This window comes from Neofelis nebulosa, chromosome 7 (genome assembly GCF_028018385.1).
Source record: "Neofelis nebulosa isolate mNeoNeb1 chromosome 7, mNeoNeb1.pri, whole genome shotgun sequence".
Classification (NCBI taxonomy): domain Eukaryota; kingdom Metazoa; phylum Chordata; class Mammalia; order Carnivora; family Felidae; genus Neofelis; species Neofelis nebulosa.
Window position 1 is genome coordinate 16,864,923 of NC_080788.1, and position 15,839 is coordinate 16,880,761.

The following is a 15,839-nucleotide window of genomic DNA, read 5'->3' on the forward strand; positions in this document are numbered from 1 at the left end:
CATCCCACGGGGAGGAGCGAGGTCTTCTTTATTCCTTGAACAGAAGAGCACAAGGTAACAGCCCTGGAATAATTTCCAGGAAGAAAAGCCACCATGGGCTGGGCACCTGCTGCTTTCTGAGCGCTGCTCAGTGAGCCTTGTGTGCAATGGTTCAACAGACCTTCTTGAGACTGTCTGACCAGGAGGATGACGTTCTGAATGTGCCAGGGACCCTCTGCTGGCGTTTACCCCATATGTAAGTTCCATGCGGAAAAAACCATGAGTCCTAAGGGGGCAGAGTCCAGAGCATCCACATGAGAAGGAAAAGCTTCATAGAATCCCGGCCCAAATAGAGAGAAAGCCCCCCGCCCCACCTTTCCCTGTACCCCCTGACCTCTGGTAACCGGCCTCAGCCACTGGCAGAGTATATGATAACAGCAGGCCTTCTTGGAATCATCACAGAATGAGCTTGGAACCATGGCCAACGGGACCTGAACACATGCACAGAGGCAGGAGAGTCAGCGTACAAGCAGGGAAGGCCTGGCCACAGGCAGGTAACCTCAAGAACCACCGGAGACCCCCACAAGGGGGTCAACCCAATGAGGGCAATGCAAGGGGCATTGCAAGTCGTGCAGATGAGCCCTAACCACAGGTGATGCTGTAACCCTGCAGCTGACTCCTGGACAGCCTGCCCACCAGTGCACAGCATTGAATGTTCGGTGATGCAGGACCGTATTTAACTTAATCGCGTTAGAATAAATTTCATCTCTAGTTCACATTCCAGAATGAGGGTTTAGTCATTCTCAACTGGTCCTTTTGTTTTCTTACTAAAGTTCCAAATTAAAGCAAAACAAAGCAAAACAAAAACAAAAAAAAACAAAAAAAAAGCCTCAGGGGGCACCTGGGGGGCTCAGTTGGTTGGGCATCTGACTCTTGATTTTGGCTCAGGTCATGACCTCGTGGTTGTGAGTTCAAGCCCCAAGTTGGGCTCTGCGCTGACAGAGTGGAGCCTGCTTAGGATTCTGTCTCTCTCCCTCTGCCCCTTTCCTGCTCTGCTCTCTTTCTCTCTCTCTCTCTCTCTCTCTCTCAAGAATAAATAAATAAACATTAAAAAAATCCCATCAGGCTATCATTTTCAAGGGCTACATGGGACTAGCAGATATTTACTGTTTTTATAATTAATACTCCAGTGCATTGTCCAGAATTGGTAAAACCAAGGACTTTCAGGATGTGGCCACAAGGAGGCTTACGTATGTCAAGGTGTATACACGTTACATTATAGCACAATGCAATGTACTATATGTTGTCTAATTCAACCCTGAGTGTTAGGCATATTACCTCCATTTTTATAGATCAGGAAAATTAGAGAAAATAAGCGCTTTTGTTAGCTGGCTAGGGCTGCTGTAATAACCACAGATGGAGTGGCTTAAACAACAGAAATGTATTTTCTTATGGTTCTTATGGTTCTAGAGGCCAAAAGTCCAAGATTGGGGTGTTGGCCAATTTGGTTTCTTCTGAGGCCTCTCTCACTGGCTTGCACATGGCCGCCTTCTCTCTGTGTCTTCACACGGTCTTCCCCCTGTGTGCACCCCCTGGTGTCTCTTCCTCTGACACCAGTCAGATTGGGTTATGGCCCAACCTAAAGGCCTCGTTTTAAGTTAATCACATCTTTAAAAGCCTAGCTGCAAATACAGTCACATTCCAAAGTACTGAGGGTTAGGTCTTCAGCATATGAATTTGTGAGGGGACACAATTCAGACCACACCAGGGGCCATATACTCCAGTTTGCCTGGAATAGCCAGTGTGAGCTCATTGCCCCAAGGTAATTATTACATAGCACCTTTTCACTCTCAAAAATCATCCCCGTTTGAATGATCAATCCCACACTCATGCAACTGTGACAGCAGAACTCATAAAACATCTCAAGAACGACAGATGGAGTTTCAGCTTTACTCTACTCACCAAATCTGCCTGTCCCCTCTTGCTTCTCAAATACTTCCTTTGTGCAAATGCGGGGTGCCCCTGAGGGGAATTATGCTTACCTGGCACTTTTCAGGATCTAGGTAAAGAAATCAGGAGATGCACAGTGACCTGGTAGGCAACAGTTGGCCACACAGTACAACCTGGCTTCTCCCCAATTTCATAAGGGAGTATTACTTCTTTGGATGAACATGGGCATATGGGTCTTCTCCTGTCCCTCTCTCCTCACTTTAGTGTTGGCTGAGCATGTTTTGCTACTGTTCCTTTGTTCCAAAATTAAGAACATTCTTTTATTCCATAATGAAGAAGAAAGCCATGTGCATGTGTCCAGGAGAACGCCATTGGAGGACCTGAGAGATCTTGGTGGGTGTTCCAGCCAGAGCCTTGTGCCAGGCTTCTGCTGTTATTTATCTCTCCCCCTACCCCACATACACACACACACACACACACACACACACACACACATACACACACACAAAGGCCCAGCAGCATATGGAGCTTCCCTCACCTCTTCAGCATCTTCCATATCACATGCAGCAAGACTTTCTCTCCTGGGGTGTGCGTGCTGGGCCCCTCACTGGGACTGCGACTGTATCGTCTGACAAACAACAGGCTGCATATTGCTGGGCTCTGCCACTGCTGGGAGCCGCTTACTTAGTCTTTTAACAGTTCACTCATCGGGGAAGGTAAGATGGCACCCCGAGACTGTTAGCGTGAGGGATTTTGTCTGGGGAAGGAAGGCAAGACAACTCTGGGAAAGTCTAAACTGATTGTTTGACCTTTCTGCTCCAATTTATCACTCCAAAAATGAAAATTATAACAATAGCTTCCATATAGTGTTTGCCATGTGGTAGGCTTCGTGCCAAGATCTTTCAAACCAAAATTTAATTGAACCATACAAACCCATGAGGCTTCTGACAGTGAGTGAGCAGCAAATCTGACCTGAGATCTACCTGTCCCTCTATAGTTCTTGCTGCCATAGTACCTCTTCAGATCTTTTTTGCAATCGTTGGTAGGGCAAGCTTCCTGAAATGCGTTCATAGCATCGCTTTAGCTTTAAAAAAAGTGACTCATTCATATCTGTACTCAAGCGCCTCAAAGTCTTTCCAAAGAATCTTTCATCCACAAAATATTATTAAATCCCTGCCTTCTAGTCTTGACCCCATCCCCAAAGAGGGTTAGTGGCCTCTTGTGTTAGAAAGGGTAATTTGCTCTGTTTCATTATTGCAGAACATCTCCCAGCCTGAAGTATGTTACTATTCATCATGAATCTCCACTAAGGAGAGACAGCATGTGGTGTTTCCCAGCCTGGATACCTCATGGAACCCATTGCCTTCCTGAGACCCTCAGGAGCCTAGTCACCTGGACAACATCCTCCTGGAAATGCTGGCCTCTTAAAATGCCTCAAGTTTCCACGCAGACCCGTCAGCCCTGCTTAATCATGTCCCTGCATTATTATTTGGCAGGAACATTTTCTCTTCTAATAGGTAGTAGGTAATCTTCTACCCACACTATAATTTGCCTCAAACCCAAGCCTAAACTCAAGTTATTTCTTCCTATCTACCATGCCGCCATCTGCCTGTCCCTACTTTGAGGTCTCAGCTAAACCCTATGGACCTCCTCCTTACCTTGTCTGTAATTCATTCTAGCTACCCAATTAGTACCTGGCCCGTGCCCTTAATTGTGTGCAAAGCACAAATTCACACTAAGTCTGCTCCGTGCCCAATATTCTTTTGTAATGCTAAAACTGTTCTGTCCTTGGTAGTCTTAGTTCATTGGCTAGATTGTAAGCTCCATGTGGTGCTTTACCTAAGCCAGCAGCATCTCCCACTGAACTGGGACCATGACTCTCCAGTCCAGCCACAATCCTCCTTTTCATTCTGGCTTTCCTGTAGGATAACCAATTTGTCCCAGCTTTCCTGGGACTTTGCTGGTTTTAGCACTGAAACCTCAAGCCCCAGGAACCTGCTCACTTACCAGGCCAACCAAGACAGCTGGTCACCCTACCTACCTTCCCTGGCATGTGTTAAGGTTTTGCATCCTAAATCTTCATGCTCTGCCTGGAATGTTCTCATCCCATAGTTGGTCTTTCAAAGCCAGGTTCAAACCGTTTTCCCTCATCAGACATTTCCTTACAGCATTCCTCATCATATGCCTCTCTCCTGAGGGGTCTTAGCTAGATCTTAGCTAATCACCCACTGACTCATGAGTCAGCTCTCCATACAGCTGTGTCCCCTCTGGGTGATCTCAAGAACAGGGCGCTGTCCTGCATCCCCAAGCCTCCCTACTAGTTCAGCATAATTGTTTACCCCAAAGGTTCATCAAATGAGTGGACAATCAGGTTTTGCTGATAGATTGATCTGATCTAGGGCAGGCCCAATCTAGGGCAGGCTGAAGTCCCGGCAGGTGTACCAGAGAGAATCCGGAACTGACGGCACTCATTCCACTGCAGCTAAAAATCACAGGAAATAATGCTCAAATCTTCAAACCAGCGGAGAACCGGAGCTCCTCTGTGCGATGCATGGGACTGTCTGTAACTCATTAGCTGTACATTCACTTCTTTCTAAAGACAGACCCCCAGGCTCTGCTGATATATGCAGGTAGGAGTTGACTTCCGTGCTGTATGCCTCCCAGGAACGGGAGCACTCTCCCGCAACGCTGCTAGGTCATGCAGAATAGTTATCATTACAGATCTTGCTGGGGAAATTGTAGAGGCCATCTTTTTTTTTTTAAATGAATATAAAGTTGAAAAGGAATTTTGACAAGTCGGATTCACCAAAGCCAAAGTAGGCCACCCTGACTTGAGCTGTCAATAAGGTGTTAGGGAAGCCACTGGGAGATTAACACCCTTTCACGGTGACCCAGCTGTTCTCTTGAAGGTGATAACGTGCAATCAGACACAGGATGATGAACAAAAGCAAGTGGGGGCTAGGATGGGGAGTTTTCCTATCTAAGGGTCCAGGAGAACTCCTGCTTATTTTTCCAAAAAATGACCATGTTTATTTTTCTTAATCTAAGTAGTGTTATTTTCCAACCTGCATCAACTACAAGAAAGGAAAGATTTCACTGAGTATTTTTCCTCCTATTGTATTGCAGTACATTGATTTTCAGGAAGCTACTATATAAAGAGGAGCTCTCCATATAGAGAGAAAACCTCTTTCTCTTTCTCTCTCTCTATATATATAGATATTTTTAATCGATTTTTATTATGCCATTTATATTTCATTATATTATTTATTATGTAAAGTGTGTGTGTGTGTGTGTGTGTGTGTATAAGCAGAGAGGCAAAGACCAATACCCGTCCAAATACAACCTGTCGCATTACCAGGTAGGCTGTGTACCATGTTGGGAAAAGTCACAGCAATCCTCAGACCCACCCTCCTCATCTAAAGTCAGGATTCCTCGGAGGTCATAGGTGAATTGAACTGAAGTCAAATGCTCAGTGGCCTGGCCTCTCACAGCTCAGCTAACGACGCATTAAGAGGAAGCCCTTGTATTTCCAGGATCCTGCTGTACTTCTTGGTGAAATGAAGTACAATAAACTCACTTGGTGAAATGAGTACAATAAACTCACATGTTGCTTTTAGAGTTTGTGTGAAAATAGAGCGCGGTGTAGGGGCGTTGACTTCCCAAATGGTTAGCAACCCATGCGCTACAGAATTTAGTATCTGTGTGTCTTCCATTTTTAACATCTCTTATCAAAATTCTTTAAATAGAGTGAAGGCTCCACATGTCATGTCGTATTGCCAGTTAGCAGAATTCCTCTGCTCACACATCTGGCCTCCTGGGATGCAGCAATTTACCCCACTCCCATCCGCATTAAATGGTAGAGAGCTTATTTGGACATTCTGAAGATGTAAAGATAGTTTTCTGTGGTCTGAAATGACTGTCCTGTGCGGGCAATTCGAAGCTTTTTTTTTTCAACTTACAGACAAGTGACAAAGAACAGGAAAGATACTGGAAAATTAAAAAGCAATTTTTAAAAAGGCAAAGAAAAAAAGCAGCACCAGTCTGTCTTCTGAGCCTTCATTCATGTTCTTCTTATAGCTCTTATTATCTATTGTTTTTTGTGTTTTTTGTTTTTTTTAAGTGGGCTTTGAGCCCGATGTGGGGCTTGAACTCATGACCCTGAGATCAAGACTTGAGCTGAGATCAAGAGTCAGATACTTCACCCACTGAGCCTTCCTTTAGGCAAAGCTAAGAACTCTGTTCTGGAGCTCCAAAAATATTGGAGCCATGCTTTGGTAAACTGATCATTAGCTAGTATGAATAATTTTAAAATAAAGGGGAAATAAATAAAAGCAAATTAGATTTTCCTTTTTTAAAAGCAGGAGGAAGAGTGTAGAACAATGCTTTAATAAACAGGCAGTCAAGAATGTTCTTGGACTCCAGTGTCTGGATTTGCCCTAGAGTAGCTCTGTGAATAGAAGCAATTCAGGCCATCTCCTGGAGACTCAATTCCACACCAGTAAGTACACAATATAGTTAGGCCAGCTGAATTTCAGGTTCCCTTCCAGTCCTGACAGTCGATCAGTCTACAAGGAAAAAAAATTCTTATTTAAGAATCAATTAATTAAGATTCATTATGATATTATTTTCTCTTAAAGACATCCAGTCTTAGAGAGAACGATAGCATTTAAGTTTTTAAATACAAAACCAGCAAATGTTCATTACAGAAAAAAAGAAAATAATGTCAACCTCCCTCACTCCCCACCCCCAAATATTCCTAAAACCCTAGTATCCATAAATAACCATTCTCAACATTATAGTGTTTATCTTTCAGAATATTTCCTGAGCTAAAACATAAGTGCACATCTACTGACATGTATAAATGAGATAACTGTGCTCATATCACATAGCTGAAGGATATAATCATTGGCTTACGTTTTCTAGAGACCAGGTTGGCCTTACATACCGAAAGTTTTAGAAATAGATGTGTTCTTTGATTTAACAATTACACTGCTAACAAATGTATATTAAAAGGATATTCATGATAGCATTGTTTAGCATCAGTTCTTAAAAATGGAAACAAACCAAATGTCCTAAAGTCGGGATTCTGTTAGATAAATTATATGGTGCATCTACACCGTGGAGTACAATGCAGCCTTTAATAATGATACCCAGATGAACAGATCGAAGGATATGAAAAACAACATAGGACCATTTCCTCTGAAAACCACAGGTAAGGGAGCTCACGGAAACGCTTTCTTAAAGCCCCAGGGAAGCTGCCAGGATGGGACAGCCCTGATCTGGGCTGCTGACAACAATTCCAGGCTCCCCATATGCTCTGCAGCTCCCAGAAATGGCAGACTAACATTTCCCTCCTGCTGGCACTTGTGGGCTTTGCCACAACTGTCACTGTTCCTGTCCTCATTCTCCGCTCTATCTCCCAAAGCCCTTGCCCGCTCTTAACCAAGGCCAGAGAAACTGGCCTCTTGAAGAGTGTCAAGAGACACTCTTGAAGCTAAAAAGAAAGAAAGAAAGAAAGAAAGAAAGAAAGAAAGAAAGAAAGAAAGAAAGAAAGAAAGAAAGAAGAAAGAAAGAAAGAAAGAAAGAAAAAGAAAAAGAAAGAAAGAAAAGAAAAACCTGCTGGGTGGTCCTCTTAGACTTCACAGTGACAGGAGCCTTTCTTCCTCTGGAGCTGGGCAGGGGATGAAGGCGGCCACAGGGGCAGGAAGCAGAGGGGGCTGGAAGAGGCAGGGGAGTGTGTGGAGACACTCAGCAGAGAGAAAGAGGGTCCCAGAGGAAAACGAAATCAAGAGACCAGGCTCTGGGGCTACAGCAGGAAATGGGAAGCAGTGTTCTTTAAATAAGCATTCAGACCATGAAAGGAAGGAAGACGCTGTTGTGCTTTCTTTCTTTAGTAATGTGGCCAATCAAGGAAGGAAGGAAATTCAAGGTATAGTCAGCCAGGTTCTGAGCTGTTTTCTGGTCCCTGGGAAGGAAAAGCTTTCCTTCTGTTATCTACTCCCCTTCCCTTTCTTCTCTACCATCCCACTCAGATTCTCCTGACCCACGGGTACACTTTCCCATCTCTGTTGTCAGAGTCCAGCTAAACGTCCCGATGGTTGGGCTGGTGCTAACAAGACAGGGCCCTAGATGGGAGAAAGGTGGCTGGTCCACCTGTGCAGGGTGGGGTGCGTGTGATGATTCACCTCCTCCTCCTCTACTCTGCCATGTGTTGGTCCCCCAATGGGGTGACTGCAGACTAAGAGAGTCTGGAAGTCCCTTACAGTGACTTCCGCATCCTCTCCTGGCCACCCCAGTCATTGGGGTTTGGCTATACCCAACTCCTACTGGGCACTGTCTAGCTTTCCTTTTTACCTTAATTTCTCTTAATTTCTTTTAGTTCCTAATGCCCCTAATGCCAAGTATACTTATCAAACTTGGACTGTCAACAACCCCCCTTTCGCTCTATGATTTGGAATAGTACCCAAGGATCAGTTAAACTAATCCAACTCCCTCTCTAAAATGAAGCATCCTTTTCCTCAACATCTCTACCTTTTCCACCTCCCTCCTTTCCTGTTAGTGTGCCATGATGAACTATTAGTTAATTTACATTTTTAATTAACAGATCCGGTAAATCTGAGATGCAACGATAAACAAGTAAAAGTCTGCCCCAGCATCCACCTCTGCTGCCTGGCAGTGCCTGCTGCCTCAAAACTCTTGCATTTTTGTGTCCCCAACCACCATGAGGCCATTGGTAGATATAGCTTTTGTCAGCCTGATGCTATTGTGCTGTCCCCTGACTTCCAAGAATCCTGAATTTCTTAACGAGAAGGAATAAAACATACAAGGAAAGTCCTAGGGTGACACAAAACTAATGGAGACTGTAGAGCACCACATTCCCCAATGGAAGAGGAATCCAATGAGTCAGCAACACAGCTTCACAGTAAAGGGAATTCAATTGCCTAAGAACCTGCTATGTGCCAAATACTATGCTAGATGCTTCATGCCCACCAGGAGCCATTATCTCTTCAGGTGCTGAAGACACAATCCCTGTCCTCAAAATAAACATGTGTAGACAAAGCAGGTACATGATAGCAGGCTTATAGACACTTGTAAGCAACATCTTAACACAGGGAACTCCAAAGGCAGTCAGACTAGATAAGCATGCGTTTGTGATGCTAAAAATAATTTGTATTTATTTGGTGCTTAACAAAAGCCAGGCTCTTCATCATCTTCATCATCAGAGAGATGTTGAATGATGTAAGTGTTAAATTAAATTACTTTTAAAGTCGGCGATCTATTGGTATATATAATGGCGATGAATTGACCTGAGTAAGAATTAAATCTTATTTGTGAACATGTGAAGTGAAGTTTATTAAAACCCAACAATAATTAGTCATATTGGCTTAAAAGCTGCTAATTCTGGAACACAATTAATACTCAGTAATATTTTAATGGTAATTGATATTTAAACCACAACACAAATTATGACTAGTGTTCGTTGTGACAATTAGCCGTTTTTGAGCACTGTCCTAAGTACATCCTAGAAAGCAGCTCATTTATTATTCCTATTAACCTATGTGAGAGATTCTATTATGGATCTCATTTTACAGATGAGGAAACTGAGGCACAGAACAGTGAAGTGATCTGTGCCTGGTTTTAAATATGGTGGGGATAGAAGTGAGACTGAAACCAGGTTCTCCTTGGTTCTGAACCCACAGTGTCCGAACCCACGACCACACCAACTAGATTCAGCTACTAGTTTGTTGGCTTGTTCTTTGAAGTGGGCTCCATGCCCAACGTGGGGTTTGAACTCATGACCCTGAGATCAAGAGTCACGTGCTCTACTGACTGAGGCAGCCAGGCACCCTAGATTCGGTTACTAGTTTTAATAATAAAGAAATTACAACTTAGGGGCACCCAGGTGGCTCAGATGGTTAAGCATCTGACTCTCGATTTTGGCTCAGGTCATGACCTCATCATGGTTCGTGGATTCGAGCCTTGCGTTGGGCTCCATGCTGACAGTGCAGGCCTGCTTGGGATTCTCTCTCTCTCCCTCTCTCTCTCTCCTTATCCCATTGGTTCCCTCGCTCTCGCTCTCACTTTCAGTCTCTCATAATAAATAAATAAACTTAAAAAAAAATAAAAAGAAATCACAGTTTAAAGAAACCTCTAGGGTATGTTCCACTATAATATAATAGATAAAATCTAGTTGAAAACCAACCACATCAGGGCGCCTGGGTGACTCAGTTGGTTGAACGTCTGACTTCAGCTCAGGTCATGATCTCACACTTTGTGGGTTTGAGCCCCACATTGGACTCTCTGCTGTTAGCATGGAGCTCACTTTGGACCCTCTGTGCCCCCCTCACTGTCCCTCCCCCAACTTACACTCTCTTTCTTAAAGTAAATAAATAAACTTAAAAAGAAAAAAAGAAAACCAACCACATCTTTTTTTCTTTCCTTTTTTTTTTTTTTTTTTTTTTTTGTATATTTCTGACAAGTTAACTGCTCCGTTTCCAGAGGGTTTCTCTATAGGAGTGGTCATCACTACTAAAATCCTTTTTATTTTTTTTAATTTTTTTTTCAACGTTTTTTACTTATTTTTGGGACAGAGAGAGACAGAGCATGAACAGGGGAGGGGCAGAGAGAGAGGGAGACACAGAATCGGAAACAGGCTCCAGGCTCCGAGCCATCAGCCCAGAGCCTGACGCGGGGCTCGAACTCACGGACCGCGAGATCGTGACCTGGCTGAAGTCGGACGCTTAACCGACTGCGCCACCCAGGCGCCCCTACTAAAATCCTTTTTAGCTGAAAACTCCTAGCCTGGCTTTCAATCACCCAAGCTGACTTTTTAAAAGGGGGTGTTGCCTCTTGTACCAACCGTTCTTTCTTTGCAGTCCCGACACCTGCAAAAGCCAAAATTGTTTTTCCCCTGCTGCTTCTTGCTTGTGGGATGAGGGCTCTGGGGCCTGACATGACTCACAATAGGCCATGGGGACCCTTGCAAGATCAGCTCACGGTGTTTCCTGAAGAAGCTCTTTGGACACCCAGGCCTGAGGGGCTCCTGGGGAGGCCTCCCGACTGCCTGATGAAGACATCACAGACCAGAGGGAGCATTTAAACACCGCTGGCTGCTTTGCATCCCTCAGAATGGAAAACGCTCTGTTCTGCCGGGTACCTTGCAATGGAAGGACCAGAATCTGACTCCTTCTCTAACTGCCAGCAACTTAATGCGTTGCTCTCTCTTATCAGGAGTTGAAAAACGCTTTGCATGATCAAAATATTTTAAGGTCTCCCCAATTTTTCTTCTGAAAATTGTCACTGATTCTGCCTAGGGTTAAGTTTCTCCAGTATTTGATTACCTTCCCCTCTCTCCTGTGGGTTTTCACTGCGTGTTGATGGGTACTTTGAACTTGCTGAGTGTTACAAGTGGGGGCTGAGCTTGTATTATGCATTAGGTGAGGTAACTTCAAGGCCATGAAGCTAAAAGGATTCTAAGATGTGGCTGGAAGAATTTCTGTCAAATATCATACTGAATTTTTTCTCATCAAATTCCTCACTGGAAAGATGAGCGCATTAGAGCACAAGGCTTATAATCTACATCTCCACTTAAATAATTTGATGCTTGGGGGCACGTGGGTGGCTCTGTCGGTAAAGCATCCATCTCGTGATTTCTGCTCCGGTCATGATCTCACAGGTCATGAGATCGAGCCCTGCGTCAGGCTCTGCGCTGACAGCACAGAGCCTGCTTGGGATTCTCTCTCTCTCCCTTTCTCTCTCTGTCCCTCTCCTGCTCTCTCTCTCTCTCTCTCTCATTTTCTCTCAAAATAAATGAATAAATATTTAAATGATAATAAGAATAATGTCATGCTTGAATCGATTTTTAAAACCCATAAATCTGCATCTTATTGTAAGATTCTGATGAGGGCTGATGTCTTAACTACGGCTGCTGAAGGTTCAAGAGAAGCTTCCCTAGGAAAACCAGATTGGGATTGTAAATGAAAAAAGAAAAAAAAATACAAACGCTCGTTCTTAACCTCTAACTGTACTGAAGACGAATGTGTGATTTACCAAAATGGTCTGGATTCAAGAAGAGGCTCCCTGTAGCTGACCCCACTCATACGTAAAGCCAAAACCCACAGCAAGTTAGCCTTGAGTCAAAATAAAACTTTGCTCCATCAAACAATGAGAAAAGATCTTGGAAACAAAAGTCCTTTCAGTCTTGTATCATCTAATGGATAGCAACAATTCTCGTCCTCACCAATATCGATACTTCCTCGAAGTTCAACATCACCAATTACATTTCCTGGACATTTGTGCAGCTCTCGCAAGACACAAGTCACCTTCCACATTCCCACATTTCAACTCATCCTAGTAATTTTGTTCAGAAATTTTCAATGCATTTCCACTGAGACTCCCATCTCCAGGTAACTGTTACTACGCACAGACTGGGTTAGAAAGTCAAGGTGTTTTTATCCTCCCATGGCAGAGTCACCAAGTTTTCTAAACAGCACTCATGATTTTCTACTTGAAATCCATTGTTTGTGTATACTTCTTGCTACCTGAACCACAAGCTTCATGAGAAGAGGAACCATCTCTTCTTCAAAGATTGCATCCTATCACCTACGGCACTTTGCACACGATAGGTACGCAATAAATATACATTGAAGGACCCAGAAATTCCCCTTCTAGGAATGCGTCCTACAGATGTGTTGGCAGAAATGCAAAAACAGATATTCCTTGTAGCATTGCCTTCCATGATAAAAATTGGGATCTACATAAAATGCCCATCAACAGAGGAATGGTAAGATAACCTTCCATAGCATACAAACTATGGATTGCTACATAGATAAAAATATACATAACATGTACACATGCACTGATAACAGGAGCAAATTAACTATGATATGATAAAGTGTGCATGGCATTATTATGTGAGAAAAGTTAAAAAAGAAGAGTTGCAGAAAACATGTATAGTATGCTCCCATTTTTAATACGTGTATATATATATATATATATATATATATATATATTATGTACTATAACATTTTTATGCATCAAAAAAATGTCTGAAAGGATATACAGTGTGTTCTCATGAGGAACATTTCTGGGAAGTGGATGTGGTGGAGGAAAGGAGAATTTTGCTCCTTTATGTGAATTTTGAGGCTGCTGGTGCTCTGTGCACTGAGTATGTATATCTTTACAATAAAAGCTTGAGGAAAATTAAGTATTATCTAAATGAATGAGTGAATGAATGAAAATTGAATGAATAACATCCACATAATCAAGTAGCTAATTCTGAATACCTATGCTGGTTATGAGGACAAGCTGACGAAATCAGTCCTCTGCTAGTGATGGAAACATTATAGGATCAGACAGGTATTTACTGAAAGGCAACATAACGCCATGCAAATTATCCCACCCTAGGAGTCTGTAGACTAAATTCCTGGATCATCTACTTACCTACCGAGCTGTGGGACTATATAGCTTCCCTAGATCTTAGTTTTCTGATTTACGAAATAAGGTTGAGCTGATTTACAAAATAAGGTTTATAAAAAAGAGCTCCAAAATTCCTTTGAATTCTAAATTTCTTACCCCTTTCTTGTAGGGAGAGAGAGGAATGATGGGGGTCATCAAATGGCCAAAGGATTAAAGACAGCAGGTGCACTGCTAGAAGAAGACAGGCAGTTAACAGAAACTGACATTGAAAAAAAGAAGTACTTAGGAGGTTAACATTCATTTTATACTTTACTTCATGATATAAACTTATGCTTTCATCTGCATTCAACCCTACATAACATCCTATAAGACAAGGGAACACTGTTTACAGCATGACATTTCAAATATCCAGATGATGGTCCATTTGGAATAGATTACAACTCTGCTTTCTGTCATCAAGCATTCTTGGACCCATATTGCATCCATATGTAGCCAAGAACCATTTGTGGGTCCAGTTTTCTTTCATTTGGGGGAAAAGGGGGGAAATGGAGAAAAAGTTTAACCCAGAAGTCTTTCTTAATATGCTCTTTCTTCTAACTTTTCTAGATTAGAAACTTTTCTACATAATGGTTGATGAGCAAATAACGTCCATTAATAACGTGATAGCAGAAGGGAACCTGAATCTCACCAACATGAAAGGTAACCTCCTGCCTCAGAAACCATATTGATCCATGAATTTTACGCCAAATATGTTGCAAATATCAGACCAAGAGGGTTACTCAGATATAATCTAATGAGAAGAGCTTCTTTAATATTTTCCAATTCCTTGGTTTTAAAAAAAAAAGCTAACTTCTTTTTATCATGACATCTTATTAAATGCAAAAGGAGCCAATGGTTTGCATTGTCCCCAGTGATATAATATACAGTCCTTTTTATGTTTTCTGACAGAGGATCTTAATTAGACCTTAGAAAGGACAAGTCCATTTTTTTAGCCAACTTTGAAAGACAATCTTACCCACCTAATTCTAGTTGAAAATCAATACATACCATTCTGCCTTTAGCAGTTCCCAGAATGATATCCACACTGTCTTACCTCCCAGAGACCTGCATCTAGTTTTCGTTACCCAGATATTTCTTTGTTCCTTTAAGAGCTACAAAGAAACATCCAGTCTGACTGAATTGAGAACAATGGAAAATAAAAAGTTTCAGAGTCGGAAGAAAGATGGAAAGTGTTGCCCTCCTTGAAGTGGGAAGCCTGAGAATTTCAGCCTCGGTTGCCAGAGAGGGTGATGAAATCAGGGCTGGAAAAATAAAATGGCCATGCGAGTTCTCTGATCGGCACTTGCCTCCCACAGACTCTGTCTCCTTCTGCCTGTCTGCTATTCCTTCCAAGTGCTTTCCTACCTCCTGACAGTTGACCAGGCACCCCGTCTTCCCGACTGCAGGACCTCAAACCGGACCAGTCTTCCTCATTTGGAAAGTGTCCGGCAATGGGATCTGTTCTCCCAATCCTGTCCACACATGCCTAGCCTGTGTAGACCATACTAATCTGTAGCTACTAAAACAGTTAAATGGTTAAAGTAAGAGCTACAGTGTAAATATTGTTACAGTGGCTTCTGAAAATAAAGTCTTAGATCCAAGACAACCCTTCCCAGGTCCTGTCTGACCTACATTTGTTCCCTCTAAACCCAGGTGCAACCTTACAAATCTAAATACAGGATTCCAAGTAACCACTTCTTTCAGATGGAAACTATTGGCCATCATTGTTGACCCTCTAAAAGCAAACACTACAATTGCTTAGATAAGCATGGATAGCTGCCAAAGAAGGTGGGTAAGATTAGTACCTTGTCATAGGTAAGGCGGACCTTTCAATAAATCCATAGGATGACATCACCCCAGCTACCTATGAAACTGGCCCTACTTAATACACCCCGGGGCACCTGGGTGGCTCAGTCGGTTAAGCGTCGGACTTCGGCTCAGGTCATGATCTCACGGTCCGTGGGTTCGAGCCCCGTGTCAGGCTCTGTGCTGACAGCTCAGAGCCTGGAGCCTGTTTCAGGTTCTGTGTGTGTGTGTCTCTCTCTGTCCCTCCCCTGCTCTCTCACTCTCTGTCTCTTAAAAAAATGAATAAATATAAAAAAAACATTTTTTTAATATAGCCCTTCTGATTCAGTACTGTAAGGACAGGAGTACCTCTAGTCCATCTGTAGTATTCTCTGTGACGATAAAGCCAACTTCTTCCATCCTTGACTGCTTAATGATTTAAGTCTTAAGCCTTCAAAGCAACAAATTCTTTGCCAAACACTTAAATTTGGTGGAAAAAAAAAAAACATAAGTCACCGCTGTTCTTGTCTAATGCGTTTCTATTTCACCCAGTTCTGAACTTGTAAGCACTTACCCAAGGGTATGGCAAAAGCATGCAATGTTCACTCATAATGCAAAACAGCCCACACCTAAAAAAGTCAGCAAATTTTATTAGTCAGCTTGAATTT

General features: G+C 42.8%; 1 long non-coding RNA gene across 1 annotated transcript in view; it reads right to left on the reverse strand.

Annotated features, from left to right (window-relative positions):
* Positions 1-6,247: 6,247 nt before the first annotated feature.
* LOC131516112 (uncharacterized) overlaps positions 6,248-15,839 on the reverse strand; it is an 85,022-nt gene continuing 75,430 nt past the window's right edge. Inside the window, exons 4-5 of the long non-coding RNA XR_009263898.1 lie at positions 15,746-15,800; positions 6,248-6,494 (exon numbers count right to left, since the gene is read on the reverse strand). This is a non-coding gene — a long non-coding RNA (uncharacterized LOC131516112). The remainder of the gene's footprint in view (positions 6,495-15,745; positions 15,801-15,839) is intronic.